Below are 6,000 nucleotides of genomic sequence, written 5' to 3' on the forward strand. Positions count from 1 at the left end.
GTCCCCTACCAGACTTGAGTTCCTTGAAAACAAGCCACACATCCCTTCATCTCTGCACCCCCTCCAGAGCTTTGCACAGTCTTCATTGTCATCACATGCAAGTGCATGCTGCATTCAGGAAGGAACTGGGAATGGACGGGTAGTGTGCTATGAATATGGCCACACTCGGTAGATCGCTGGTCACACGGACAGTGGAAGGGGATTTTCTCAGAGCCACCAAAACCAATGTTCCAGGCTCACCCAACATAATTTAACTGAGAATCCCTGGTTCTAATTTGAGGCACCTGATATGTAAAGGAGACAGCATGGGATGGAGGCCCTGGAGGCTGTATTTATTATTCAACAGGGCGGGAGCTTGGGAGAAGACATTGGTGTCCAGGAGAAGAGTTCAGGCCAGTGAATGAAGCCCCATCATGAGCCAGGAACTAAACTAGTCCTGGCTGAAAATGCGACCACAGCAGACACTTCTGCCTCTCAAGGGGCTTACGGTTCAGCGGGGAAGAGATTTATATAATACACGTGTGAGACAAAGTCACAAGTGCGAGAAGCCATGTCTGCTCATTTCTGCTTGTCAAGATAATTTCACACAGCCCCTAACTCTGTGAGGCCATGTGCTTGTTTGGGAAGATGCTTTGAAGACAAAACAGGATGGAGCACATGGACCCCACACCTCTTGCCTGAGTCACTACACTCCTTAAAAAATGCATGACCCTAGCCTTGTCTTTTCCTACACAGAAGATAACGTTTGACAGGGTTAGTGACTGTGAGAGATGGGAAAGTTCTTCTTCAAAGTTTGTATCTTAGACTGTATTATAAGGAGTTACAATCTCTCACTCTGGGGCTGTTACCCGCTATTAGCATAAACATATACCCATGTATATACATTCTCTACATCAGCTACGTCTTAAATCAGCTACCTTGACTTGCTCCGGCATGTCTGAACAGGCCTGGGCATGCTCCAAACCCTGCTGCATGCCAGTCCTTATTTGGAAACCCTCCTGACCTTCTCCTGACTAGCTTCCTCTTCTTCCTTGTCTTCTCCCTCATCTTCTTATTTCCCCTTATCTATTAAGAAAATTTAGCCAATTGGGTCAAGCATAGAATGTAAGGTCCCATTCTGGCCAATGGAAACTGGACACAGCAGTAGGGTGACAGCGTCAGGTATGAAAGTTATAAATGTCCCTGTCTCCCTTGTTCAGGTGTGTGCTCTTGTGGCAAGACTTCCAGCAAGTTGCATCCTTCCTGCAGGAAGCAAACTAGTGTTGCTGAGTGACCTTTGTCTCGGTGTGGACTTTTCCTGACGTTATAAACCCGTTTCCAACGGTGACTATGCCTCTGTAATCCATAACTAAATGTATTTTAGTCACCTGTAGCCAGATATCCTCCTGTACTCCAACTTTCATGTGATTTTTCACATACTGAACCTCCAGCAGCCATCCATAAACAGTGAGCTGAAACATCGCGTTGGCGCCTCCGATGGAAACACTCCTGGGCTATAGGCCTCCATCTATAGTCCTTGGTAAGGCTTCTGAATAAAACTAACTTTAATTCTTTAAAAGCTTGATTTTTTGTTCTTTAGTTGTCACATAATCATCCAAAGATTCGTTGCAAAACATAGGCTGGGAGGGTGAGGAGTGGGGCCATCGCTTTTTTTAACTGAGATGATCTGAATAGATGTTTATGGTGTTAGTAGCTGAATTTAAGGATTCTGGGACATTAAGAAGAGAGGTGGAATTCTAATTTGAGTGAGAAGCAATATAAATAACAAACAGAATGTGAACATCGCATTAGGGTAAGAGAGAAGAAGAAAAAAATAAGATCAGTCTCCTCTAGTGCAGAGTAAAGGATCAGAGAAAGTGTAAAGAAGGGTACACCGAGGTCAGACTGCAGATGGCCCCTGGTGCCAGGTGAAGTTGCTTCGATGTATACATGAACAATGGAGTGACAGGATGAGAATCAGCCTCAGTGTAAAACGAAGCAGGGGGAGAAGGATGGGTGTCAGGAGATGGTTAGGAAGCCATTGCGATAACCCAATGTGAGTGGATCGAGGCAAGAACCACGTTCATGCCATGGGCTAAGAGAAAATGATGAAGCAAGAGACCTTGAGAAGAAAGAACCCGCAGCGGGAGGAGCGAGGAGCAAAGCCTGAACAGTGGTCTCAGGTCTATGGGCAGGGCAGGCAGACTCAGGGCGGGCAGACACCCTCACGCTCCCACATGGCTGAGGCATCGACCTGGGGTGCATCCACATGCCCAGTCCAGGTCCTTTCCCTGAACATCTTCATTTGGTAGGCTTGGAATATACATTTTAGCAAACATTCCAAAGGCAAACAACCCACTACAAAGGGGTTGTGGAGACCAAGCCTCCAAGTAACAGGCTTCAGAGAGAATGGCCCTTGGATCACTCTTCACTCTAGAGTGTTCTAGAGAAATTTTGGCTTAAATTGTGAGTCATAGGAAAATATATTTTTGTATCCTCAAAGATCCCAAAGACTCTCTGGTTGACACACCCAGAACCCCCAGACAGGGACCTGGACTTCAGACTTTTCCGTCTCTTCCATCCCAAACAAATGTCCCCACATCCGTCTTGAGCTGGACCCTCCTTGGCTTGGTTTCAAAGTGACGACCCAGAAGCCAATCTCTTCCAGCAAGCATTGATGTTGGTGTCCCTCATAAAGAACCTCACCTGGTTTGTCATGTCTCTTTCCTCTTCATGTCATATTGAGTTGTCCTTATCTTAATAGACAAGAAAATTAGGGAAGGCTTTTAACTTCAAATTCCATAGACTTGTGTGAACCCAAGAGTATCTGAAACAGGTCTTAATTAATTTAGAAAGACTTTTGCCAGTGTTATGGATGCACCATGACATAGCCTCAGGAGGCTCTGATGACATGTGCCAGACCTGGTTGGGCACAGCTTGCTTTTATACATTTTAAAAAGACATAAGACATCAATCAATATATGTAAGATTTACATTGGTTCAATCTGGAAGCATGGGGCAACTTGAAGCAGGAGCTTCCTACTTTCCAGATCTAGGTACATTTTAAATTTTTTCTGATTGACAATTGGTTGAAAGAGTTATTAGCAACAGAAAGGAGTGTCTGGGTTACAAAGGGGTTGTGGGGACCAAGGTTTTATCATGCAGATGAAGTTTCCAAATAGCAGCCTTCACAGAGAATAGACTGTAAATGTTTCTTATCAGACCTAAGGTCTGTGTGGATGTTAATGCTTGCGGGTATAATGAAGGCTGTCCCAACCCCTCTTCCATCACAGTCTGAACTAGATTCTCAGGTTAACTCTGGAATGCCTTTGGCCAAGAAAAAGGGTCTATTCAGAAGGTTAGGGGACCTTAGAATTTTATTTTAGGTTTCACTTGCCACCATAATTTGTTGGATTTAGGAGTAACAATTTTGACAGGATCTTTCTGCAGAAAATGGCTGTTTCCTGACCCACAGTGGCAGGAAGATGGAAGGGGTGTGGCCTTACGGCATCCTTCCTATCCCGCCATCATGCCTGAATTCTTCATTGCAGCTGTCTCGATGCAAATAAAGTGGAGGGATAAGCTTGATTTTCAAGGGTGCCACCAGTTCAACTGAATTTTTATAGGAACAAGGTAAAACAAACCAACATAAACAGCAAAAGAATACCTCCAACCCCCTGAGATAAGTGGACCTAAGGATTTGTTGGGTAGAGGAGAACAATCTCTTAACCTGTCTCACCCTACCTCTCAAGACCTCACTCCAAACCTGACCTGTATCCAAAATTGCATCTCATTCTACAGAATATTAGCTAGAATTTATATTTGCTAAGGTTACATTAAGGGCATTCACATTTTTTTCAATAGCGAAAAGCCACATTATTAAAACCATAGTAAAAAAAAATACTATTGACATAAGTAAATAAAGCTTTCATTTATTTGTCATTTAATAGTTTTCAAGCCATCTGCTTGAAAACAAAAAATACAAACAGGATGAAAAAGATGAGAAGATGAGGCTGGCCACTGTCTTAGTCCCTTCAGGCCACTAGAACAAAAATTCTATAAACTGGGTAGTTAGAAAGAACGGAACTTCATTTCCCACAGTTGTGGAGCTGGAAGTCCAAGATCAAGACCCTGGCACAGTCAGTGTCTGGTGAGGGCTGCTTCCCAGTCCACAGATGATGGCTTCTTTCTGTGTCCTCATGAGGTGGAGAGGTGGAACAAGCTCCTCCATGGTGGGTTTCTTGTCTAAGGGTACTCATCCACACTCAGGAACTCATCACTTCCCAAAGCCTCCACCTCTCAGTACTTCATATTGGGGTTACTACTTCCACATACGTTAAATACAGTAGGAGATTCTTCTTCAAAGGTTCGGCTTGTTTAAGTTTGCTTGTTCTCTGTTCCCCGCTTTCAAGGCGAGACTTTCTTACCCTCTGTGTCCCCCCAGGCCTGGTAAACAACCTTCCTGCCAGTCTGTTTCTATAAAGCCCACATTCCACTCTGCTACCCACTCTGTGAATTACCCCTCCCACGGCAATGGCTACTCCTGCTGAAACTGATCTTCCCACCTTCCCGCTGGTGTGACCACATTCCTGCACTTTTCCAGCTAGCCAACTGGGTTCAGCTTAGATTGTGCTGTCCGACCCTAGCCAGTAGAGGAACAACACAGCAGTAGGGGCTACCTGCATCAGGGATAAGAACCTCTTCCCTTACCCTGTTCAGGTGTGCTCTCACCATTGCTCCATCCACAAGGCATACCCTTCTATAGAAGTAAATTGTCTTGCTGAGAAAATTCTTTGAGTGCTAGTTCTTCTGTTCAGCACTGAGAAACAAGCATTTGTTTCTAAGAACATACAAGGTTTTTGGGGACACAAGCTCATCTCCTTTACCTAAGTGAGTAAACTGTAACACAGAGCAGCTAAAAATGTTGCTTAGCTTCAGGAACAGGATTTGAGCCAGGCCTGTCAGACTTACAAAGCCTGCCCGCTTACAACTTCTGTGGAAACTGGCATCAAGAGGACAAGCTGAGTAACTTTATTTAGATTTTAGGAGCAATAGAGGTGAACTAGAAGGATGCACATTTGACATGAGTATTGGACTTGACAAAAAGAGGTAATTCAAGTGTATCTGGAAGCTCCAGTCATACTTTATTTTTGTCATGACTCTTTATAATGACCCAATAGCTTACTGTAATTCTAGTGGAATGAGACTTGAAATATTTGAATTTATGTGTGGGATCTCATTCTGCTTCAGTGACAATTGCCCTTGACTGGAGCCTGCTGGCCTGATCCCCCAGCTCATCATCAGGCACCCAGAGGGAGCATCGGCCACGACCTGGTTCAGCTGGTGTTGCCAAACAGGTAACACTCCCTTTGCTTAATCCTTCAGGAAGGTTGTACCATATATATATATATATATTTTTTTTTTTTTTTCTGCTGTGCAATCTTCTCATAGTGGGCTCAAGAAGTGTAAGACCAAAACTTCAGGAAGCATCACAGAGGCCTGAACGTCTACTGCAGAGCTCATCCCATCCAAAAATCCCTCTACTTGCCTCTTTTGTTTCTACCTGGCCTCAGCTGTCCTCTAGCCTTTTTGTATTTTGCTCTTCTTGTGGTTAGATATCAGCTGCTCAGCAGTCTTCTATAATTACAAGACTCTGAAAAAAGTTTCCACTGTGGTAAACTCATAAAAGCGGGTGAAATGCCTATTCCTTAAATCAGAAAATCTCTGCTTCAGAGATGTGTGAAGTCTCCATCTGAAGTTGCAACCTCAGGTTTCAAGCACTAAGAGATGTCTGCACAAAAATATCAGCAGGCGCTCCTCTGCCCTTGTGAATGCAGGCCCATTTCCTTCCAGGCACACTCCTGAGTGTGTGCACCTCCCACGCACCGCAGACCTGAAAGGGAAGCTGGACCCGGCAGGCGCCTAGTATCAAAAGGCCACACACCTTGAGAGGAAAACAGGGACTGACCCAGAAAATGCTCCAATCCATTTGCACTAACAGCTTCTTCCTCCTTTGCCATT

Source organism: Cebus imitator, unplaced genomic scaffold (assembly GCF_001604975.1).
Source record: "Cebus imitator isolate Cc_AM_T3 unplaced genomic scaffold, Cebus_imitator-1.0 Scaffold6, whole genome shotgun sequence".
NCBI lineage: Eukaryota > Metazoa > Chordata > Mammalia > Primates > Cebidae > Cebus > Cebus imitator.